Source organism: Perca flavescens, chromosome 5 (genome assembly GCF_004354835.1).
Source record: "Perca flavescens isolate YP-PL-M2 chromosome 5, PFLA_1.0, whole genome shotgun sequence".
Lineage (NCBI taxonomy): Eukaryota > Metazoa > Chordata > Actinopteri > Perciformes > Percidae > Perca > Perca flavescens.
In genome coordinates this window covers 2,964,488-2,991,274 of record NC_041335.1, presented here as the reverse complement: position 1 = coordinate 2,991,274, position 26,787 = coordinate 2,964,488, and the positions used below count along the sequence as shown (strand labels likewise).

Sequence of the window (26,787 nt, the reverse complement as noted above, 5' to 3'; positions counted from 1 at the left end):
TGTGGAAGTAGCCTAGGTGCCAACGCTGCTGCGGTGATGGCTCAACCAGCTCCTTCTTGTCGGTTATTGGCTGGAACACTGTTTGTTATGTTTAGTGGTGCAGGTTGGCACAGTTTGTTTTTGTTGGCGTTTGTGGAGCCTGGGCTGTCTACAGAGACCGTGTTTTTTTACAGTGTGTTCAGGGGACAGGCAGCTAGTGGATAGTGAGGAGATGTTTGCTGTATGTGACAAACAAATGTAGCCTAAGAAACGCGTGACATCGCTTAGAGCCCCTTTAACATTACTCATCAGAAAACAGTGTAAAATTCAAATAATTATATTTTTCAATCACAACCTTACTTGTGCAAAAGACAACTCTCAGCAGGTCTCCAGAAAGGAATACAAATTGCTTTGATCAATAATTTACACAGGATCTAATTCAAAAGGTTCTCAAACATCATCCACAGGACTTCTGGTTGAACTGTAGGTTGCTTGCAGAGCAACTGAGTGAGTGTGTGTGTGTGTGTGTGTGTGTGTGTGTGTATGTCTGTGTCTAAGTGTCAACAGATGGCCCCTTATCCCCACCTTGATGAATCACAAAGGTTTTTTAGGGCTTCAGAGAGGTAGAAAATCAAATATGAAATCATCAACAAACTAACAACATTTGCGTTTTTAGTTGTACACAACAGGAAGTGAGGCATTACCCAAGGTTCTGTCCCAGCAGCTCTGGCTCTCAGGGGAATAGTAGAAAAGGCACCAACCAGAGAGAGAATCATAGCCCGAGGGGGCTGGTGGAGTCAGGTTAATCTCCCGTACCGGTGCTTTCAATAACTGCATGTCAGAGCCTGGCTGTCTTCACCATTTTTGTGTGAATTGTTTTGCAACTCTTTAAATCTTCCCCTCATGCAAAGTTTTAAAGCCGATATATTTCATCCAAGGCCAGGCCGTAACTCCTGGTTGAGGTGCGCAGATGCAGCTCTGGTGATGTGCTGCTCCCTGAAGAACAGCCAGCGCAGTAGCTCAGTCCCATTAAAGAAAGAAACAAAGACGAAAAACTACACGACCGAGACAGAAACAAAACATGACATCCTGGAGTCGGGATCCACTTCTTCGTCAGCCAAACGACGCACATGACCGGCTTTAGCTGCCAGACACAAGATTAACCTCAGTAGCAAAAAGGAACAACACAATGTAGTGACTCAGCGTTCTTGTAAATCAACAGCTAAAGAGAGTCGTCTTGTCAAAGTGACCAAAGAAAAAGCTGACCTTTTTTGCTGAACTTACTTTCTTTTCTTTTTTTGGAAACAGGGCTTCCACAGATAGGTTCCACTTCAGTTTACAGCTCCCGGGCAACCAACATCAAGGCCTGAATTGTTTGTCAGGTGGCAACAAAACTATACCACTTTGAAAGAAGAACATCAGTAGTTTGGAAGACGTAGAAAGCAGTGAAGTGAAAGCAAGGGCAACCCAAGAAAGTTCTTAGGCACAAACAGGGGTTCCTAAGGTTCTGTGTAAGAAATCCCAAAATACGATATAATAGTGGAGATTGGGTGGGGATCTATTGCTGGATGTTAAGTGGGGCAGCACAAAGAACTAACTCATTCACTTAATTGTCAATGGCAAACTGGGATCCATCGTGCCAAAGAAGGTATTAGCTACTCAGATAATCCAGGCTAGAAATCAACTACATCTCAAGTGTTTTTAAATTCACCTGATGAATGTACCACACTGTTGGACATACTGTAATAAAACATGACACCAGTCACCTATTCCTCAGTCTAAAGGTTTATGAGCACGTCGTTAAACCACATGCAGTGCCTATAATCCATAATTTTGACTTTTACTTGATGTCTTTTACAGCTTTGTGGCGACTTTTAAGCATATTTAATGATGAGAAAGAGTATTTGAGAATGAGGTCCTACCACTGCAGAGTGAACGAGTGTAGCGCCTGTTATATAAATCCACTTGTTACTGTAAACCACAACACACCTGCTTGAGAAGAGGATAAACTCACCTTTGGTTGAGAAGAAAAACCCATACAAATATCAGGACAGGCTGACATTTATCACAGCAGAGCCACAACACTTGAGATGCTACACCTAAAACACAGAGAGAAAGACATTATAGTCAGCTGTGTAACTCCAGCAAATATAAGTTTTAAAAAGAAAAGTTTGACATTTTGGGAAATGTGATTTTTTTGTTTTCCTGCTGAGAGTTAGCGGAGAAGATTGGCACCTGTATGAATGTCCCATCAGAAGTCAACTAACTTAGCTTAGCACAAAGACTGGAAAAAGGACAACTGGCCCAGAAGTGGGACTAGTAACTTTCTGGAGCCTCTCAAGAGTCCAGTATATAACACCCTTAAAACAACAATTTAGTTTTTGAATGGATTAAACAAACCGGATACAACATGTCTATTAGTGAGCTTCAGAGGTGCTGGTATATGGACTTTGTTACCTTTGGACGGAGCCAGGCTAGGTGTTTTCCCCTTTCCAGTATTGTGCTAAACTACGGTAATCTTCTCATCAAACTCTTGACAAGAAAGCAAATTAGCATATTTCCCAAAATGTCAAACTTTTTTTTCGAACAGAGGAAGACACCAACTGTTTTAACGTAACCAAGCATATAGGTATGACCCTTTCTTGTAAAGGTGGTCCAATCGTAGCCACTTCCTTGCTCTGGAGAAGTTTTCATTTCTGCTATTTGGTGTGCAGTCCGAAATCCCTGTGGAGAATATAACGAGACCTATTACCTACCGACCACCTAACTACAAACAACACCAAGGAAACTACTGCATGGACAATGAAAGCTGAAAGATCTACCCAATTAAATTCTATTATAAGTGTGGTGGTTTTCTTCTCAATTAAAATATACAAGGCAGGATCAATACAACACTGCAATACACCAGTACAACTCTGCCCAACATGATTGTGTGATGGTTTTGATTCATTAAGTCCTACTATTGCACTACAGATCAATGGGATGAACACTAATCAATGGCACAGAAAAGAGACTTTAAAGAGACAGTGAGATATTTAGAAAGAGGGTTCTGCAGAAAGACCTGCATTGGGCATAATAGATCATCATTATATTCATCATCTTAGAATGTGCTACCTTTTGCTGCAGCACCTAATTTTAAAGCAATACCCCACCCAAATCAGGCTCTCTTATGCTCAGGTGCCAATGAAATGAGCAAACTGCAATAGGAATTACAACCAACAATTAAGCTGGAGAGAGCTTCACTGTAGCCAATGAGTGAGCTTGGACAGAACAGTGCATTTAAGTCTGTGTATTCAGAATATACTGAGCATAAAGACGACCTGTAGAGGAGTGGATGCTGCAGGTTTGGTTTGAGAAAGTTACATGACCATTCGGATCCTTTTTTTTCCCCCCAACAATTGGGCTTCAATTTACTGCAAATTGACTTTAATTCAGTTGAGCCAGATCATTGTTTTCCTATTTGCTTAAGGCAGGGTAAGAAGGTTTCACTGCACATTTTACAGACATCCTGAAGCTGCTGAGTAAAGCCCTTTCCACACACGTTCTCTGGCCAGACATGTTACATTAATAATAACATCAACACACTGGCAAGCTGTGGTTAAAGAAGCTCCAACAAAATCAGGGGTTGACAGTATCGACTGGAGGCTATCAGATTGCTAATTGAAGACCAACACAGACTGTATCTGTATAACAGTCTGCCACTAGTCTAAAGAGGAAAAGATGCCAGGGAACCTTAATTGTAGAATACACACCCAGCATGGGAGGACGAGTAGTAAACAAAAGAGAACTGCCTGGATCAAAAGCTATGAGTGGTTAAATGAGGACAGCAGCAGAGCCAGACAGCAACATGGGAGGCTGAGGCACCTCATGTCCTGATTGGTCAGGGGGGCGAGACCCAGACAAGATACTGACAGAGAATGCAGAAAGGAAGTCAGTATATCTCTCTCTCTCCCTCTCTCTCTCTCAGTCAGAGAGAATCCAGGGATGCCAGATGTTGCCGACATCCACAACAATGAAGTGAAATACGACAGTATCCCTGAGTGCTCAATGCACTGGAACTATACCAAATACAAATCCTCACCAATCTTTAACAATATGATGAGACATACAGTGGTGTGAAAAAGTGTTTGCCCCCTTCCTCATTTCCTGTTCCTTTGCATGTGTGTCACACTTAAGTGTTTCGGAACATCAAACCAATTTAAACAAAAGTCAAGGACAACACAAGTAAACACAAAATGCAATTTGTAAATGAAGGTGTTTATTATTAAAGGAGAAAAAAAATCCAAACCATCATGGCCCTGTGTGAAAAAGTGATTGCCCCCCTTGTTAAAACATACTATAACTGTGGTTGTCCACACCTGAGTTCAATTTCTCTAGCCACACCCAGGCCTGATTATTGCCACACCTGTTCACAATCAAGGCATCACTTAAATAGGAGCTGCTTGACACAGTAAGGTCCACCAGAAGATCCTTAAAAGCTACACATCATGCCGAGACCCAAAGAAATTCAGGAACAATTGAGAAAGAAAGTAATTGAGATCTATCAGTCTGGAAAGGGTTATAAAGCCATTTCCAAAGCTTTGGGAATCCAGCGAACCACAGTGAGAGCCATTATCCACAAATGGCGAAGACATGGAACAGTGGTGAACCTTCCCAGGAGTGGCCGGCCGCCCAAAATTACCCCAAGAGCGCAGCGACGACTCATCAAGAGGTCACAAAAGACCCCACAACAACGTCCAAAGAACTGCAGGCCTCACTTGCCTCAGTTAAGGTCAGCGTTCATGCCTCCACCATCAGGAAAAGACTGGGCAAAAATGGCCTGCATGGCAGAGTTCCAAGGAGAAAACCACTGCTGAGCAAAAAGAACATCAAAGCTCGTCTCAATTTCTCCAGAACACATCTTGATGATCCCCAAGACTTTTGGGACAACATTCTGTGGACCGATGAGACAAAAGTGGAACTCTTTGGAAGGTGTGTGTCCAAGTATATCTGGCGTAGAAGGAACACTGCATTTCATAAAAAGAACATTATACCAACTGTAAAATATGGTGGTGGCAGTGTGATGGTCTGGGGCTGTTTTGCTGCTTCAGGACCTGGAAGACTTGCCGTGATAAAAGGAACTATGAATTCTGCTGTCTACCAAGAGATCCTGAAGGAGAATGTCCGACCATCTGTTCGTGTACTCAAGCTGAAACGAACTTGGGTTCTGCAGCAGGACAATGATCCTAAACACACCAGCAAGTCCACCACCGAATGGCTGAAGAAAAACAAAATGAAGACTTTGGAGTGGCCTAGCCAAAGTCCTGACCTGAATCCTATTGAGATGTTGTGGTATGACCTTAAAAAGGCCGTTCATGCTCGAAAACCCTCTAATGTAACTGAATTAGGACAATTCTGCAAAGATGAGTGGGCCAAAATTCCTCCAGGACGCTGTAAAAGCCTCATTGCACGTTATCGCAAACGCTTGGTTGCAGTTGTTGCTGCTAAGGGTGGCCCAACCAGTTATTAGGTTTAGGGGGCAATCACTTTTTCACACAGGGCCATGATGGTTTGGATTTTTTTTCTCCTTTAATGATAAACACCTTCATTTACAAATTGCATTTTGTGTTTACTTGTGTTGTCCTTGACTATTGTTTAAATTGGTTTGATGTTCCGAAACACTTAAGTGTGACAAACATGCAAAGGAACAGGAAATGAGGAAGGGGGCAAACACTTTTTCACACCACTGTATAAAGCAATGGTGATACACAAGTATTAATTTTTTTCATCTTCTCTAGTGTGCAGTTGTTTTTCATTTGCTTTCATTTTGACTATTTTTTACCTTAGTTGCAGTTTTTATCTGAAGAAAAACAAAACAGATAAGGTTCCAAGTAAAAAGATTTCATAACTGTGCTATCCTTTCATTTAAGCCTGTCCTTATACCTTCTATTAAATAGTCATACATTTTCTGGTGCACTGCAGAGAAAGAAAAGCACACCAAAATATATTGTTTTTCAGTGCAAAGTAAAAAAAAAAAACCTGTCTTGTTGAAAATGTTAAGACATTTACAATTCCTGAGAGGCCTGCAAAGGAAAACTGACTGGAGTGCTTGCAAGCGACGGCCTCATTCAATGGCACTGCTCATTCTGCAGGATCCTTTATGTGACACCATTACAGCTGGAACCGTTTCTTTTTTTTTTTTTTTTTTTTTTTTTTTTTTTTTTTTACAAAGGGGTGATTCAATGCTTTATGAAAAGAACAAAATAAATTCTACTACAGAGCAAGGAAACACAGACTTAAACTTCCTTCTCAAGAGCCCCGGGGGGCAGATTAGTTAGAAACAACAGCATCTTAGAAAAAGGATCCAACAATCAGCGGCAGCATTGGGCTGAGTCATAATTTATTACCCATACACGCTTCACAGTAGCGCCTGTTAGTGGGAGACTCAACACTGGGTATCGGACTGAAAATAGATGCAAGAAACTGGAGCTGGGAAAACGATCACATTACAGCATTGACGGGCTTCTATAAAAGCACATGACATGTTTGACTGCAGCTCTGTGATTTTTTAATGGTGGGGAGGGTTTTCTTTTTGTTGTTAAAATAGAGCAGTGTCTGATGCTCATGTCTCATTGCCCTGAAATCACTGCCTTGTGCAGATACAAAGGACCAGCATGCTATCAGCCTTCATATCATCTAGAACCACATGAGTTGTGCAGGGTCCTTGTAGTACTCGTATTTTAATGAGCAAAAATACATCCCCACACAAGGCTAGACTTGAAGAGAAGAGTGGAAAACATGATTCTGGATTTTACTGACTTGAGGTGGTCAACAAAACTCACCCCTACTGGGTTTTCTTCTTCTGTCCCTCCCTCCCTCACAGAGCACACATACAGAAATCAGAGGCAGCTTCCATAAATAGAATGGAAAGTAGGCAAGTGGCTGCTGGGAGTGGCCATTACTGGGAATATGATCGATTAAAAAGCAATTTGCTCCTACGCTCAGGCCCTGCACTCCTACATGACAGCCCCCCCACGGTCCAGATGGAGCTCTGAGGGGTCGTAGGAGCCGGCCAGCCTGCCCCGCCTGCTCCTCCATCTTCAGCAGCCAACCCCCCCCACCCCTCACACACACAGCCTCCGCTCCCAAGCCAGATCCTCAGTTACAGTCTGGGGGGCACCTGGAAAGCGACCAGGCAGAAACATCCAGGCAGCCCCTGCCGGTCTGACAGAAAACCTAGACTTTGTTCTAACGTAGAGTGTATTTGAGAAAGCTTAAAGGGATACTTCACCTATTAGCATTAAGCGTTGTATCAGTAGAAACCCGGTAGTATTTTCGAATGACCGTGCTTCCCTCCCTCATGTCCCCCTGAGACTAGATTTCTCTGTATTGTGGGTCTGGAAAAAAAAGCCTCTGACGACGCAAAAATCGTCATCGGAGGCATTTTTGCCCAGAGGCTATGGACTACAGCCAGCTAGTTCGGCATGTTTTCAACCCGCCCATAGGGGGTGGGACTGTCACAACCCAATGAGAGTCGAGTGTCAGCCATCTTGAAGCTAAGCTACAGCTCTCTCTTTTCAGCAGTAAACTTTTACAACAATGATGTGCATTCAAACTACCGCACGTGTGTACCACCGGGATACATTGGTACAGATCGGAGAATATGCAGGAAACTTTATTACAGACGGAATACTCGACACACTACGCGAGCTTCGCCTGCTAGGGAGACCAGCAGCTCAGCCTGTGGTGTCGCTCGATGCCGCTAACCGGGTAAGGGGACATCAAGAAAATAATCAGCAGAAAATGAAAATAATCATTAGTTGCAGCCATTTCACAAATTCCTGTAATGACAGTGAGTTAAGTACATTGGCAAAGTGCAACCCCTGGCCCCCGAACATGCTGCATGTGTCTGATCACCCACTGGGAGCAGAGGCTTGGGTGAAGATAATATGGGAGGGGAAGATGGAGGGCAGGCAGGATCATATGGGCCCTGGCTGTGCAATTTGGCTGGCTGCATGGGGGCACTTTTTTGGGAAATTGGCCTGTTGGTGATCACTGGTGATAACAGAGTACAAAATGATCAGTGTGTCTAAGCCTTAAAAAAATCCGAGATTGATAAAGATGTATTGTAATTATGATTAGCATTCACACCCAACAACAACATTCCTATCAATTGACTTAATTTCTTTCCTCTGCACATCCTGTGGAAGAAGTGTCTGTTTTTATTAGTTCCATAGCTGTGGCTGAGAAACACTCATTGTTTAGAAATTTCCGAGATCCATCGGCAGCGGTTCCACTGCAAAATCACATCAGTGACCGAGCTAAAAGATCAACGCTATTTTGAACTACCAGGGAGTATGCTTTCTGTTACCATAGGAACACAGGTAACAAGTGGTGGTGGTGGTGGTAGTGGAGACCCTGTACAGCTAAAAACACAGTCAGTGGCCATTTTTAAACTGTGTGAATTTACAGGCCAAATAAAAGACACAAATTACTTAAACCGATTACTGGACAGAAGTGGTCGTGCCTTTTATCTTCCACCTTCACTGCATTGATTTTCCCATATGACACAAGATTCAAACCTGCAGTGCGTCAACTTTTCTGGCCTTTCAGCAACTCTTCCCCCGATTGTCCTCACTGTCTGCGGCTCTTGGCTTCAGCAGAGCTTGGCCTCAGACTCCTTCAGACTTAGCGGCTGGAGGTTAATTGACACTGACAGATGACGTAACATGGAAATCATTTGCAGGGAGATCTGGCTTCTTTATCAATGCCGGTACTCCTCACACTCACACACACACACACACACACAGGAGGGAGGGAGAGAGTTAACAGATGTGATTCTGTCCAGAAGGCTCATGTTCCCTCATGCACAGTGTTAGAGGGCTAATGACTAAATCCATGCTACAATTTGTAAATTATGTGAAGGAACCTTGTTCATTTTCTGTGATACTAAATTGATACTTATCACCTTTCATTTTTTAGCTCAAACTAAACTTGGCCAGGTAACTTAAATTCTGCTTTGACCATTCACATGATATGTCAGAATTAAAACAATGAATCCCACATTTTGGGAAAATGTGCGTATTTGCTTTCTTGCCAAGAATTAGAGAAGATTGTTGCTACTCTTATGGCTGTATGCTAAATATGAAGCTAGAGCCAGAAGACTGTTAGCTTAGCTAGACATTAAGATTGCAAACAGGGGGAAACAGTAAGCTGGACTTTGTTAACAGTAACAAACTCCACTCACTATTATATAACACATTATATATTGTTTGTTATATTCGAAGTGTCAAATTGTACAGGTTGCTAGCTGTTTTCCCCTTGTTCTAGTCTTTTAGCTAAGCTAAGCGAACACTCTCCTGGCTCTAGCTTAGGTAATATTTAGCACACTGACAAGAGAGTGATAACTCCAGGCAAGAGAGCAAATAATCGTATTTCCAAAAATGTTGAACTATTAATTAAGTTTGCATTGTTTGCCAGAACATCATACCATAAGTTATCTAAAGGCTACTGGGCCTTGGCTGCCAAGAAAGAAACACTTTAGCCAGTGTCTTCTGTCAATGACTCAATGCCCTTGCATGGTTGATCAGAGGTCCCATGGGTTCATTGCTATTGGGATCAAGGGATAGTGAGGGTTCGGGAGTCGGGTTGGAGGGGGTCTTACAGGATTTCCGTGAGGAGAAACAACCAGAATTAAAGCCCATCCGGGGAGACAGAAAAACCATCTGAACTTTTGTTCCCTCGGCTTTCCACCCACTCACAGTGGTTGGCTGATTGATATTCTTATGAATGTTAATACTAAAGCACGTCTTTCAAAGCTCACCTTGATAGAATTGATTTTCCTCAAAAAAATAATTCAGCCGAGGCATAATAGAAAGTAGTAAAAGTGCCTCAAAGGCTGGATTCAATGATTTTGAAGTGAAAAAGTTTCTGCTGTGATTCCCTCTGGTGTAAAAAATGACTCTGCGGATCCAATCTTCAAACTATAGAGCAGATTTAATACAGGTTTGTCTACAATTGACTTTATGACCTATTGTCTCCTGCTCTATCCTCAGACATAAAATATTCATTCATCTTGGGCGCAAAGATTAATAAGAAACTTATTGCTGCTGTTGCAGAAAGTCCTCAAAACACTCATTTCATTTTACTGTTCTTAAATGAACATAGTTCCTTATGCATCATTTCCTGACTCTGGGGCCTCACACAAATCCCAACACATGATACAAACACAAAATGCATCATTGGCAATCTGAAAAATAATGCTTTTACTAATCAATCCAACACCAGCTAAATGAAACGTCCATTTAGCGTTTCCATTGCGCACACACACACACACACACACACACACACACACACACACACACACACACACACACACACACACACACACACACACACACACACACACACACACACACACACACACACACACACACACACACACACACACACACACCTTTGATCCCAGTCTGTCTGGCTTCCTACATTTAAGATTCAATATTTAATTGCCATGTCACCCCTGCTGATTGGAATTTCAACACCCGGACCCAGCAGTCTTTCAGGTGTCCAGAGTCAAATATAGAAATGGACAAAATAACTGTACAAAGGTGAGGAAAATTCAGGTAAGAGCCATTATTACGTATTGACTTCCCTTGCAAAATCTATACTTGCCACAAAAGAGAAGCAGACGAGTTAGATTTTTAAATTGCACAAAAGAGGCTGCAACTCAATATCATGTCCCAAATATTTTGCACATTCAGTGCATTTCGGTCAATTTAAACCCTCGGCCCCACTTCACCTCACCTCTCCTTTCACACCCAACAAAGTTACAACGTATTGAATTCTCCCAATAGAAAGTGCAAGGGCAGACCTTTCTGACATCTATTTAAGCCTTCAGCCATATATCTGAGTCGGGGAGCCATCCAGGAGCGGTAAATACCCGTGCAGAGGCAGCAGCGCTGCAAAGCTACAGAGGAGATTGGTATTCAGAGTGGCAGTTTCCAAAGTTAAAGCTGCATAAATAGCCCAAACTATTACATAAAATGTAAACAAACCACATTGTGCCGAATCATATCAGCTCTGCGCTGCAGCAGGTGGATAAACTGACAAAGGCTGCTCTGCTCTTCAAATGATATAATAATGTGTTTTTTGGTTTTATTAGTCTTTATGGCAGAGCACGGGCTGAACGCTGTCGAGATGGAAGCACAAAGAGAAGACATTAAGAGAGCAGGAACAGAAAGATGGCAGAGGTAGACAGAAAATGGGCCGAACGGCTCAAAGTGAGCTGTGAAGTCTTAGTCTTTTAACAATGCCTTCCTTTGCCGGATAGCAAAGCAGACCAAACTGTAGAGTAACGTATGGTAGATGATGTCTCGCAGTGGCTGTCAAACCTTTTTTTGGAAAGCATACCACGTTGCTCAGATAATGAGCCTCACGAGTTTGGATAAAGGACCCCACCCACACCCACACAAAGACCTGTTTATTCTGTTCTCTATGGCTTATTAACAGCCCAACATCCCTTACAACAAGGTTGCAACACTCTTCTCTGTTTGCGGGCAGAGAAAGACAGTCATATCTTTCACTTCTTATTCGTGTCGCCAGCAACACAAGCTACATCCCATTTAAATGGTTTCTGCAGGCTGCCAGAAGAGGGGATCCAAAATGAGAGAAGGTGGGAAGGGAGCGGAGACAGGAATAGTAAAAGAGAATGATAGAAATGAACCAATAGTGGAGGAAAAGGAGAGAAGAACAAGAAGGAGATATGTGTAGAGGGGGATAAAGGAAGTGTTGACAGGGATTTGGGGAGCAGTAGTGGACTTCCACATCTTGTGCTCATGAGGGAGTTTTGTGGCAGGCTGTGTGTTCTGCTGTCAAACGGCAGCAACACTCTCCTTCTCTCTGGAAACAAGGGTTGTGGTTGTTTATCCATCCAAATCCTGCAGGACTGTTCGCTCACTGTCAACCCAAACTAAGCACATATTTAAAAAAATATAAAAAAATAAAAATCCAGCAGCTATGGTGCTAGAAGCTGACTGCACAAATTATGGAGTTATGGTCAGGCCACACCAGCATTTGAAACGGTGACAGTTTATGGGAAAATCCATTCATTCCAACATGGTTACTGACTTTGCTCGCAAGGGCAAAGTAAACCACACACATTTTTCAACATTAGTTAAACTTTGGTGAACTCTGACCCTAAATTGTAGCAGATATGTTGCACCATCCACTTTTATAGTCCACTTCGATGCTCACATTAATGAGCAAACTTCTTGGTGTAATATAAGATGAGTGTTTTTTTTTTTTTTTACTTAGTAAGAATACTTGGCAGGATGTTATCCAGTTGAAAAAACATACTTGGCAATGCTCACTGGTGGATAAAGTGTTTCTAGATTACTGTATCTCAGTTTAAACTGTATTATTATCCCGAAAGAATTTGGTTTGCAGGCATGCATTAAACACACAGGCGGAATATATCTTTGGCATTTCTGTACTGTGGTTTCTTGTTACTTATTGACGGACATATCTGCAATAAGCAAATAGAGCTCAACAGTGTGGTTCCAAAATCCCATTCCATTCCGTAAAAAGGACTTCGATTCTTAGCCATAACCAAGGTAGACCACGAGCTACGAGATTGTGAAATGATTGTTCATGCCCCTTTAGAAGACAAGTGTGTATGAAATCAACATAGTTTAAAAAAAAAAAAAAAAAACATTTTAATCTCGATGTCATGAAGAAGTACACTACCCAATCTTAAGCATAAAAGAGACGTCTCTGATTGGTGGAGCCCGCTGTTGCCATAGAAATGTGAGCTACCACTTAACTCTACCATGGCTAGGTACACACTATTGATCCTTTGCCTTTTCTTATGTTTTCAAAATGGTTTTATGTGCCGAGGTTTTATGGTCATGATTAATCTCGTAGCTGCTTGGCTTGGTTCCAGTCTTAAAACTTTTAATATAAGCATTTTCTGATAAGTCAATGGAGCTGAATGGGGTAAAAAAAAAAAAAAAAAAAATCACTGAGCCGTTCAGAAAGACGGTGGTCACTGTTGAGCTCTATACACCAGTCTATTTTCTACAATGAGATGAGACCCACACAGTTGGGAGAATGACAAGTTATTAAAGCGATCTCACTCGACGTCTTACACTTACACAGTCTTTATCCTGCCAAAATGTCATTGCACAAGTCTCTGGATTCTTATAAGCCTTGGCTCCTGTGGACGTCTGACCTCCCTGAAGCAGGTGTCACAGCAAGTAAACAGACATAAATGTTGAGTTGTGAAACAATACGCGCACTTTTGAGGTTCAAAAAGGTCACTTTTGTTGTCCCCTCGCCGCCCGAGACACTCAGCATTTACAGGAAGTGAGCATTAGCCTTTTGATTGACAGCTATTCTCAGAGACGGATGTGGATGCACAATGTGGTGCCCGAGTACAATACACAATAGGAGCCTATAAATCATGTTTCTTTCTACCCTGCTGGTAGCCACATAGTTCTGCTGCTGTTCCCTGGCTTATATTTGAGATACATGATTCCTTTAGCTCCAGTACAAATCATGTTGCAGCAACAGGCGGGACATATAGCGGCGGCAGCATGAGATTGGTTGCTGATGAATGCTTCCTGCACCTGAGGTTTTGGACAACAACAAATGGCAAAATGAGGCTACCACAGTTTACAATTTCCAGGACATAAATCATAAAACAGACGGTTATACTGTAGGTATGTGAAGTTTCTTGTGCTATATGTGTATGGTTAACTATAGGAAGTAAATAGGTTCTGTATTTGCATGTAAATCCACAGCTCCAACGCTCAGCTTAGATGACACATCCTCATTCCAGTTCGGAGCTGCACACACATTCTACTGTGGCTAATTTATCTCCGACTCATTTTCTCCAGGCTTTTAAACAACGGGGAAGCAGAACAAAAGTCTGTCATGTGTGACTTACAGTACAGTAAAGCAGACTTAGCCTCTGGAAAAAACTGCCTCCCATTTACTCCAACAAGAGGGGTATAAAACGCACTTAATTTATCATACAGAGTAAATTAATGGGTGCTGACAAGCTCAATAATTTTTCAGAGGCAACAGATAACGGTTATAATTATCGTCCACAGAATTAAACAGTCAGTGGAGAGACAGTAAGGGCACTTATGTGTGTGTGCACACGTGCAAGTGTGTGTGTGTATGTGTGTGTGTGTGTGTAATATCGTTTGCTGGTCAAAGCTGGGCTCATTAATGGCAGACCTTGAGTGTTAATGTGATACTGTTTGGTTTATTACAGTCCAGTGTGTGCAAGGACCCAGACTACAGCTACAGAGAGCTGATTTCATGCCAGCTCTCGCTCTGTCTCTCTCTTTGTCCGCCTCGGCTCCTTGACAAAAACATATTACATCTACAAGAGTCTTTTTCCTGAACCGACTGTATTGCCAGAAAACAACAGCTCAGCTGTAGCCACGCTCTGCAACAAGCTACTATATCTTTTTTCAGCCTGCACTGAATGCCTCGGTGTCAGGGACCGACCATTCACTGTTGTTATGATTCATTACCCCGAGTCACTTAAGGCACTGGTAATCAATGGTTGCTCTTCTGCATTGCGAGCCCAGCTACGTTGATGGCTTTTAAAAAGCTTTTAAGTGAAAGAGATTCAGATCGAGGGAGACAGAAAGTAAGTTTAAGAGAGCTCAGCATCAAAACAAGCGTGTGTATTGTCTCTGGCAGATGCCTGACTTTTACACACACACACACACACACACACACACACACACACACACACACACACACACACACACACACACACACACACACACACACACACACACACACACACACACACACACACACACACACACACACACACACACACACACACACACACACCACCTCTATAACTTGTTATATCTGTCTGTTATATATGTGTGGTGTGTGTATGTTACTCTTTAAGAGAGGAGAGATTGTGGAGAGCACAGCTGCCCTCTATGGGTGTGAAAACATTCCAACACACTGGCAGAGAGACTGCTGATTTCTTCTTCTGCTGCTGCAGCATTACGGCTGGAAGAAATAGAGAGGTGCTAATTTTTGGAGCTTAGGTGTTTAACACTAATTAGCCTGCTTATCTTGCTAATGTCGCAGAGTCATCAAACGTAGCTCCTTCTGCATGAAAAAATAATGAGAATTTCTCAGCGTAGTAAAACATATTTTGCTCTCTTGGAATGTGAGGCATGTGACATGTGTTCACATACTTTTTTATGCTTTGGGAATATTCTCTCAACTCCCCACCATACCACAGCTCTAGTATCTCCAGCCTTAAATTCTGTACTTGTGCATGCCAAGTTCAATATAGCACAAGGAAAGGCAGTGTTTGTCTCATCTTTGTCCTCGCTGCCCCCATACGGAGGACACAAACCATAAAAAACAAGGTGAAAACACACAACGCTGGACTGTTAATAGATTTTATAGAGCGGGCCCAAACAAATGAGGAGGCCGCAGTTCATATATTTCTAAGTCGGCCAGCTTCTCCGCTGAACCACAGGGACCCTCAGAGATCTAGGGAGCGTGTAGCTCTGAGGGGGGCTGGGTACGAATCCTCCCAGCCACTCAGAGCTCTTCCCCCTGATCATACCCAACACGCTGGGATGTGTGATCCAGCAAAGACCCGAGAGGATGAAAGGAATATATAAGATCTCCATCTCTGAAAATTATCAATCAAAGCTATCAAAGCTGGTCAAGATGTGGTTTTCAGGGAAAATGTGATGCTTTTATATTTTTTTTTCGTGGAAGAAACACACTAAGACTGGTAATGTCAGTGGATTTTAGAGGTCTTAGTGAAGACCAAGTAAGCTAGAATTTGAATATAGCTACAACATCAATGGGCCTCATTCACCAAACGTTCTTAAAAGGTCCCTTGGCATGAAAATTTCACTTTATTCAGGTTTTTTAACATCAATATGCGTTCCCCCAGCCTGCCTATGGTCCCCCAGTGGCTAGAAATGGTGATAGGTGTAAACCGAGCCCTGGGTATCCTGCTCTGCCTTTGAAAAAATGAAAGCTCAGATGGGCTGATCTGGAATCTTCTCCTTATGAGGTCATAAGGAGCAAGGTTACCTCCCCTTTCTCTGCTTTGGCCACCCAGAGAATTTGGCCCACCCATGAGAGAGAGAGAGAGACATCATGGCTTTCAAATGAGCAAAGTGGCAGTTGGTCAAGGCCACACCCCTACCCTCCACCTTGACCCACCTTGACCCCCCTCTCTCCTCCTCAATAGCTACAGACACAGAAATGGCACATCCTAAGGAAAGCTCATTGTGGGACTGGCTCTAGTGGCTGTAATTCTGCACCAAGGCTGAATTTCGGGAAAGAGACTTCAGATACAGTATTAGGGGACCACTAAGGTCTATATAAAAGAGACTTCATATACAGTATTAGGGGACCACTAAGGCCTATATAAAAGAGACTTCATATACAGTATTAGGGGACCACTAAGGCCTATATAAAAGAGACTTCAGATACAGTATTAGGGGACCACTAAGGTCTCTATAAAAGAGACTTAAGATACAGTATTAGGGGACCACTAAGGTCTATATAAAAGAGACTTCAGATACAGTATTAGGGGACCACTAAGGTCTATATAAAAGAGACTTCAGATACAGTATTAGGGGACCACTAAGGTCTATATAAAAGAGACTTCAGATACAGTATTAGGGGACCATAAGGTCTATATAAAAAGAGACTTCAGATACAGTATTAGGGGACCACTAAGGCCTATATAAAAGAGACTTCAGATACATTAGGGGACCACTAAGGTCTATATAAAAAGAGACTTCATATACAGTATTAGGGGACCACTAAGGCCTATATAAAAAACATCCAAAGAGCACCATGTCATGGAACCTTTAAGAATCAATGTGTTCTTAAATCCCACTTAAGCAGTTTTCACGACGATTCAGGTCGTCGAGGAGTAAACCTCTATATATGGGCGCCCGTCCTACCTACTGAGCTATTTGGGAGCCCACCAATGTTTTCTTATTTGGGATTTGTTCGTAGGTAAGACCAGATTCTACGCACATTCAACAGCACTCTTACACCGTTTTTGTCCGTTCTAATTAAGAATTAATCATAATTATTTTACACATAATTATAGGTTTGTTTTAATAAATACACACCACACTTAGACTTCTGCTCATTTGTAAAGCACCTTGAATTGCCATTGTGTACCTTCCAATTGTGATATGGAGGAGATGGCCAAGGAGATGAAACCGCCAACACGGGGCCCAGGTCTGTATCTAAATCCTCGGCCGATGGCACACCCACGAGGACAGGCACGAGCTTTCAATTTACAAAGACATTGGGATTCATCATTCTAAGAACACACCTGCAAACAATTCTGCTGTTTAAGAACACGTCATGAATCAGACGTAGACTTTTCTTAGGAACTTTCTTAAGAACAAATTTAAGAAAAAAAGATATTAAAAAGATATTGGTGAATATGTTATTTTTAAATGTTAAGATTCAATTCTGAAACAGTCCATTGGTGCACAGCCTTTTTGTTTTTAAGAAAAACAGATCATGTACATCAGGGGTGTCAAACTCATTTTCACTAAGGGCCACTCTGGAAAAAAGAGAATCCCACCAAGGGCCAGACATGTAGAGTTTATTGACGTGCTTTTGTTACTGTATGTGACTGTCACTTTTTTAAAAACATTTTGGTAGCTTTTTTCCTCATTTTTATTGTTTTTGTTCCAACTTTTTAGTGGCTTTCTCAGACATTTGTCACCTTTTTGTAAATTTGTTGCTTTTTGTCACATTTTTGTTAACATGAAGCCCTACAAAAGTCATCAAAAGAGTTCCTTAGCCATCATAGAATTTTGCAAATCAAGAAATACTATTGTTTTAACAACAACAACCTGTTTCCCAGCCTTAATATGAAAACTCTCTGCTTCTGTGGGAATTTCTGAGTCGCAGTCTGCTTTGAATGTCAGGTAATTGCAGTTTAAAAAACACTTTCCTGTGTTTTGGTTTGGCGCACAACTAGGCGGGCCAAAATGTATGGTGAACCCAAATTGATGTACGGGCCGGATCAAAATCTACAAGGGGCCGGATTTGGCCTGCGGGCCTTGAGTTTGACACATGTGATGTACATTAAGAGTGCCATTCCTTTAGTGAAGTGAGATGTTTTAGGGTGTCCAAGTAGCCCTCTTATATGGGAAATCTCACATCTCAACGGTTACATCTAAAATGCCAACTTCAGACATAAGGCAACAATATTGAGTATATTGCGGTGTACATCTTACTATTAGATAACTACCTAAAATCCTTACTTGAAAACTGAGAGCTAGAGCTATGCAACATGGCAGCCCATCAATAATTCAGTTTCAGTGAGAACCACTTTAGTCAAGAAAACTTTTCATTTCCATTTGCAGTAAGACATTTGGCAGTACGGCTCTGTCTCTGGGACAGCAGCAGCAGAGACTCTGTATAGGGTACATAACAGAGCAGGCATCAGTGACAACAGAGATGACATTGATTAGTCAGACCGAACATGGGAAGGAGGAGCTGGGGTGGAGGCGGGTTGTAAGTAAGCTTGCAGAGGAAGCAGCAAGGGTAGGCAGGCTAGAAGGTAATCAGCTGATTTATCAGCTGTCCGAATCAATTTCTCAATTTGGGAACAATGCATGGGTGGCTAAATCACCAGACTGTATGGGCACCAAACCACTGAACAGTATAATGCTAAGTGGCAAGCAGACATTTGAAATAATGGTACACTTACAGGATAGGTTAATCATATTTCAAGTCTGTTTTTTAAACAATAGTCAGGTGCAAATATGTACATTGCATGCTGTGATCGTTGCTCCGGTTCACACTGGCCATTAAGAGATCCCTTGTTAATGTGCTTCCCACACTTTTCATCCTGTGCTGTGTTTTGGAACAAAGGTCAACACTGCCATACTTTGACATAAGAAAGAGACGATAGAGATGTTAAATGACTACACTAATCTGTGAGCATAATTCAGCTGTAACGCAAACACAAAAACTCACGTTTCAAAATTAAGTATTAAGAGACCTTGATGATGCTCATGGGACAACGCTTTGATTTTGCAGAAATATATTGCTTGGAAATCAGATCAAGGATTAAAATAGGTAGGGCTGTGAAACTAATTGAATTTTAATCGCAATTTCAATTTCGACTCCTAATGATCACAAAAACCCTATAATCAAGAAATGATTATTTTTCACATTACGTACAGTACGTTGTGCAAGTAAACTCTTATTTTGTCTTGTGTTCTGAAGGGGAATTCAAAAAGTTCCAAAGGGAAAAGTACTAAGGGAAATTTCCTAGTTCAAGGTGGTTGCACTGTTGATTTGTTAAACTGTTTTTTGTTTTAAGTTCAATAAATGCCACATCTTTCCAAAAGTCAATGAGTAATTATTTGAAATAATCATGATTTCAATAATTGTCATTGTGATTATTTTCCATGATCCAGCAGCCCTGAGGGTAGATACTATAATATGACCCTGCAGAAATGTATGGATTACTAATGTATCAAAATATATAGAAATTACATGAGAAAATAAATCACAGCTTTAAAATGATGCGTAAAAAATAAAAGTAGTAGAGTGATTTAAGTATGAAAAATAAGAAACACCCAAGACTGAAATCCTGCTGTGTTCACCCAACACTACTTAAATACAGTTTGGCACTTCATCAGACCACTTTGCATATCGAACAGAGCAGAAATGAAACAAATTTCACTCTGCCTGTGTCAGGAAGGCTGCATAAACTCCCCCATTAGAGTTGCAGGAGTCAGGTAATGGAAGGAGGGTCTGCCCTGGCTGCCCCGCCATCCATGGCAAAGATGTTGCAGAGGCAGGAGAAACACCAAGCATCTCTCACGGGGTGAGGGGGGAACAGTGTGAACAGAGATCAGTGCAGCGTGTAGGGAGGCTGAGAGCTGAGGGGCAGAGCAGCTACTCCGACTGCAACACCAGTTACTGCAACAACATGCTCCATTCTACTGGATTGCAGACCTTTGGCTGCCAGACAACATGAAACACATCGGAGCAACACTTCCAGTAACGCTGAGAGAAAAACACACTGTGTCAATAATAATGAATCACTCGCTCATTCAGACACTGTCTCGTTTGCTCAGTCGCTCACCCACACACACTCAACTAAGTCACTTGCTCAGGCACTTGCTCGCTCGCTCATTTGCTCATTCACTAGCACACTCAACATTTACTCATCCGCAAACGCACACACATACACACTTGGTGTCCACAATATCTCGAGCACAGATACAAAAACACACACACAGAGAAAGCATCACGGCAGTGGTGGAAGAAGTATTCAGATCCTTTACTAAGTAAAGTAAGTACTAATACCACACTGTAAAAAAAAAAAAAAAAAAAAAAGACTTTGTTACAAGTAAAAGTCCTGCATTGGCAAATGTCACTTAAGTAAAAGTATTTAGTATCATCCGGAAAATGTACTTTAAAAAAAATCACTGGCACATCACATCCGGCCATCACTGACCTTCATCACTCACGGTGTCTGCGACGTGCACAAAATATCATCGAGGACCACACACACACACACACACCCCAGTCATGGACTGTTCTCCATCCTCCCGTCCGGGAGACGTTACAGGAGCCTTAGGAGTCGCACCAGCAGGCTCAGAAACCGTTAAACGCAACACCATAACGCTGCTCAACACCAAGACCCAACACTAGCTCCTGCCCCGCTCCGCCCCCTCTCCTTTTGTACATGGACTATGGACTGTCTGACTACCTCGGATCACTATGCACTTTATTAATGGACCTCAGTGCACTATATATGATCATGCATTCTGTCTCTACTATTATATGGACTATGGACTGTCTGATTTCTCAGAACTCTATGCACTTTATTTGCTAATGCACTTTAATATTGGACTAAACATGATTATACTGCATTCTGTGTTTATGTCTTTTTTTAAGCACTGCTATAAAGAAAAGAGCATTTTTTATGATTGCACCACTGGTTAGACGTAAAACTGCATTTCGTTGTACTGGTTGTACTTACTTGTGCAATGACAATAAAGTTGAATCTAATCTAAAAGTTAAAGTACTCAAAGCAGACAAATCCTCACATTCTAGAAACTGGAAACGATCCAAACAGTTCTGTCAATCAACTAAGTGTTTCATCGGCTAACCATTTCAGCTGTAGTTGTAGGCCTACTCTATATATTGTTGGGTAATTTAATTTATAATAAACCATCGTATAAACTAAAAATAAAAATACATGTGTTTTGTGTGCAAAACTCTTAATGTGTAAAGTAACTAGTAACTAAAGCTGTCAGATGAATGTAGTGGAGTAAAAAGTACAATACTTCTCTCTGATATGTATTGGAGTAGAAAGTGGCATGAAAAGTACAAGGAGGCCTACCTCAACTATGTACTTAAAGGAGAATTCCGGTCGATTTCAACCCGTAGCTCTGTTGTTTGTAAATCAGGAGTACTGTCAGGAGCGAGAAAAACGAAAACAAACGGTGCCGCCTACACCAAGTTATCCTCCTGCTAGATTTTGCACCCAACAGTCTTAAACAAGGCTTAAACAGGGCAAGTTTTAAAAGTGTTTTTATTCTTACCTCTGTTTATGTACTGCTTTCCGGTCAAGTCCTCACCAATCGAGTGCCGATCTCATACAATCCAATATTCCAAAATGTATTTTTTCCACAAAAAAACGATTTGCCGAGGTCCTGTCCATAGTAATGAGCATGTATCAACAGGCTGTAACCTGACACCGCAGTGAAGCAGAGCTGACCTGCAGTTCAAAAGTTCAGCAGCTCATTACCAGCTGTGCTGTGTAAGCTGTATTGAGGATGTAGAGCAGGGGCTAAGCTAAGAGCTAGGAGATGGAGGTACAAGCCTTTTCTACCTTCAGTCCTCACGGGTAACGTAAACTCGCTCACTAATAAGTGTGACGAGTTGGAGGCACTCGTGAGGAATCAGCGACTGTACCGTGAGTGCAGTCTGATTTGTTTTACCGAGACCTGGCTGAACAACAACATACCGGACTTATGTGTGGACTTACCTGGCTTCTCTGTTGTGCGAGCTGACAGAGATGCGAAGGCCAGTGGCAAGTGTAAAGGTGGGGGACTGGTTCTGTTTGTGAACAGCAGATGGTGTAACTCCCGACATTGTACAGTGTATGAGAAGATCTGCTCTCAGGACATTGAACTGCTGGCTGTTGGTATTAGACCATACTATGTTCCGAGGGAGTTCTCACACGTGGTTGCCATTGTTGTTTACATTCCAACGAGGGCGGGGGCTGCGGCTGCGTGTGACGTCATTCATGACGCTGTGGCTCGATTACAGACCCAGCATCCTGAGGCTTTTATTGTAATCACAGGGGATTTTAATCATGTTACCCTCACCTCCCATCTGACTGGTTTTGTGCAGTATGTGGACTGTCCCACACGAGAGAATAATACACTTGATCTGTTCTATGCAAATGTCAAGGAGGCCTATAGTGCTGTACCTCTACCACCACTTGGCAGATCAGACCATAGTTTAGTCTTTCTCCAGCCCACATACAAACCTTGTGTACAGAAGCTGCCAGTTACAACGCGTTCGTTTAGGAAATGGTCACCAGAGGCCAGCGATGCCCTGAGGGACTGTTTCGAATGCACAGACTGGGATGTGCTGTTGGAGTCCCAGGGAAACAGCATGGACATTGATGCGAGGGTGGGCATCATCACAGACTACATCAACTTCTGTAGGGACACTACGATACCTGTAAAGACTGTACGCTGCTTTGCTAATAATAAACCTTGGATTACCAGTGACATCAAACAGCTACTGAATCAGAAAAAGCAGGCATTCAGGAATGGAGACAGAGTGAGGCTCAGAGGGGTGCAGCATGAGTTGAGAAGGGAAAATATGGGATAACAACATTAAAGAGGTGTGGAAGGGGATGAGAAACATCACTGGATTTAAAAAGAAGAATGGCCAGGTTTTTGAGGAAGATGTGGACAAAGCCAATGACTTCAACCAGTTCTACAATAGGTTCGACAGGGGGGGGCGGACGCTGCCCTGACCCAGCCGGGAGGGTCTCACCCGCTGTCACCTCCGTCACCTCCACTACTTCAGATACCCCTTCTGCTGCTGCTTTTTCATCCTCTCTGGTGTACCCGCTATGTAGCGGCATCCCCAAACCTGTATCTGCAGCCCCCACTACAACTTTGCTTTTGACTCTGCCATCCTGGTCTTCTCTTCCAGGGAGCTGTCACCTGTCATCAGCAAGTGTGGATACTGCAACATCTGACCAGCGCTCTCTGTCTTTAACAATAGAAGAGGTGAAGGCGGAGTTAAGGAGACAGCATACAGGGAAAGCGGCAGGTCCGGATGGTGTGTGTCCAAAACTACTGAAGGATTGTGCAACTCAATTAGCGGAGCCCCTCCATAACCTCTTCAACCTGAGTCTACAGACAGAGAAAGTCCCAGTGTTATGGAAAACATCCTGTCTTGTACCAGTGCCCTAAACAGGACGCCCGGTGGAGATGAATGACTACAGGCCAGTGGCGTTAACATCCCACATTATGAAGACTCTGGAGCGGCTGCTCCTCCGCCACCTGAAACCGCAGGTTGCACAAGAATTAGATCCCCTTCAGTTTGCCTACCAGGAACATATAGGAGTGGAGGATGCGGTCCTCTTCATGTTGCACCAGGCCTATGCCTATCTGGATGTGCCTGGTTCTTATGTAAGGATCATGTTTTTTGACTTTTCTAGTGCATTTAACACCATCCAGCCCCTTATACTGAGAGACAAGCTCGTAAGTATAGGGGTGGCCCCCTCCTTGACCAACTGGATAACGGACTAGTTAACATCAAGGCTGCAGTTTGTAGAAGTGTGTTTCGGGGTCGCTGGAGTGCAGTACGGGGGCTCCACAGGGGACAGTTCTGGCTCCGTTCCTGTTCACTTTGTACACATCGGACTTTAAGTACAATTCTGAGTCCTGCCACATCCAGAAGTACTCCGATGATACAGCTGTTGTGGCATGTATGCGAGGTGGACGGGAGGAGGAGTACAGGGACCTTGTGGAGGACTTCTGTGACTGGAGCAATAAGAACTGTCTCCTCCTGAACACCACCAAGACTAAAGAGATGGTGGTGGATTTTAGGAGGTCAAAGCCAAACTGTCAGCCGGTCTGCATAAAGGGGGAGGCCATTGAGGTTGTGCAGACCTACAAGTACTTGGGTATACTCCTGGACAGTAAGCTTGACTGGTCCGCTAATACAGATGCTCTGTACAAAAAGGGACAGAGCCGTCTCTTCTTTCTCAGGAGGCTCAGATCTTTTGACATTAGTAGCGATCTGCTGCTCATGTTTTATCAGACTGTGATGGCGAGGGTCCTGTTTTATGGTGCGGTTTGTTGGGGTGGCAACATGACAGACAAGAACAGCAGATGTCTCGATAAGCTGGTCAAAAAGGCCAGCTCAGTGCTGGGCAGAAGACTGGACTCACTGAGAACTGTAGTAGAGGGGCGTGCATGCAACAAACTACGCCATAACGGGTAATGATAACCCCCCCCTCTACAACGTCCTGGCTGGACATAGGAGCAATTACAGTGAGCGACTGCTCTCGCTGCACTGTAGGACAGAGAGGTTCAGGAGATCCTTTGTCCCCACAGGCATCAGGCTATCTAACACCAACAAATGACACCCCCCCACCCCCTCTCCTTAATTCCCATTAACTCTTAACCCAGACATAATATAATTATGCTGCTTTTATTCTGTTTTTAACTCTCTTGTGTATGCATTCGCAGTGTATTTATTTATTTATTTATTAATTAATTATAGGGAACTGTGTGGTGTATACGAATGTGTGTTTATGTGTGAGCTGCTGGACACTTGAATTTCCCCACGGGGATGAATAAAGTATCTATCTATCTATCTATCTATCTATCTATCTATCTATCTATCTACACATTATTTGACAACTCTAAGAGCCTGCATAGAAGTGCAGCTGAATGTTATTTACTGCCGTGTAACACGGTGACGCTGTATATTAACACTTTAGTCACCCCATTCCTTCCAACTGAAAACGTAAATTCCCCAAAAACAGGTAATGAAGACCGTCTAAACAGGGCACTTGTTGAGGACTATTTTCAGTGGTTGAATACTTGTACACATTTGGTGCTCTTATACAGCAGCAGGATACTTTATTGTAAGTAGGATCAACTTAAAATAGACTGCAGTGCCTGTATTCGTGGTGATGAAGACACAGTAGTGCAACAGCGTGGCTCATTGATGGGTCTGAATAGTTTCTGGACAACAATGGAGATCTATGTCACAGAGGAACAACATATATCAAGCATTAGCTACGCAGACAATATGTGGTTTCGGTCTTCATACAGAGAACAATCCAGAATAAGAGAAGACATACGCTTTAAGACAGGGGTCTTCAACGTTTCATATTAAACTGGGCCTACAATAACGTGTAGGACGGCCTAAAGCCTTTAAACAAACCTTTATAGTGCATAGAATACTAAGCTATGAAAATAATAATTGTCAGCATGGTTTTATAAGTCTTTTTTTTTTTTTTTTTTTGGGGGCATTTCTGTCTTTATTGGATAGGAAAGCTGAGATATGAAAAGGGGAGAGAGAGGGAAGACATGCAGGAAAACAGTCACAGGTCGGACTCGAAACCTGGACCTCCTGCGTCGAGAAATAAACCTATGCATATGTGCGCCTGCTCTACCAACTGAGCTAGACATGGTGCTCTTTGGATGCTTTTATATAGGCCTTAGTGGTCCCCTAATACTGTATCTGAAGTCTCTTTTATATAGACCTTAGTGGTCCCCTAATACTGTATCTGAAGTCTCTCTGCCGAAATTCAGCCTTGGTGCAGAATTACAGCCACTAGAGCCAGTCCCACGATGAGCTTTCCTTAGGATGTGCCATTTCTGTGTCTGTAGCTATTGAGGAGGAGAGAGGGGAGGCAAGGTGGAGGGTGGGGGTGTGGCCTTGACCAACTGCCACTTTGCTCGTTTGAAAGCCATGATGTCTCTCTCTCATAGGCAAACTTTTCTGGGCGGGGAAAGGGGACGTAACCTTACTCCTTATGACCTCATAAGGAGAAGATTCCAGATCGGTGAAATTTGTATGCCATGGGACCTTTAATGTTACACATACATGTGGCATAGTGAATCTTGATGAACTGTATTTGAGGATGGCTACCTTACCTTACCTACAGGCCAGTAAGCCTATCATCAGTGGGAATTTGCTAATATTTTGGATTTATGTTACGACATAAAACGACACAAACTTTAAATAATATACAATAATTTGGAGGCCCCCCTGCAGTGCCTCTGAGGTCCTCATTGGGTTCCTGGACCCCCTGCTGAAGATTTCTGCTTTAAGGTGTATAGTGTAAAGGCCACAGCAAAGGGCAGCCATGGCAACAATAATGGTGAAAGTAAAGAAAGAAGAAAACTAACCCATTTTTATTGCAGTGTCGGTGCTGGCTTCAGTGTCGGTGCTGGTTATTTATACGCTTACCTCAGCCCTTGGCTACACTCTGTTTCAATACACACCTTATCAAGATGAGTAACAAGTACTTGGATGGGAACGTGACCCACTAAGGCAGAGGGGAGACTACCAGTACACTTCACTTTAAGTAGGCCAATTAAAAAACTATACAAAAAATATCTGCAGAATGTTATAGGTTTACAGGTGAAAAAGCCCAAAATCCCCCCCCCCCAAAGGGACTTACCATCTCCAACAGAAAACACTGTTCACAAACTGCTCCAAACAGCTCTATTGTAGTCCAGCCTTTACTTCAGAGACAAACGTGGT

General features: G+C 42.7%; 1 protein-coding gene across 2 annotated transcripts in view; it reads right to left on the bottom strand.

Moving 5' to 3' along the window:
• arvcfb (ARVCF delta catenin family member b) overlaps positions 1-26,787 on the bottom strand; it is a 280,461-nt gene that overhangs the window by 214,065 nt on the left and 39,609 nt on the right. The window contains exon 2 of one of the 2 annotated variants that reach the window (XM_028579335.1): positions 1,994-2,078. The exons of the other annotated variant lie outside the window; for it this stretch is intronic. The gene's annotated coding sequence lies outside the window, so the exon portion shown is untranslated. The remainder of the gene's footprint in view (positions 1-1,993; positions 2,079-26,787) is intronic. 2 annotated transcript variants of the gene reach the window in all.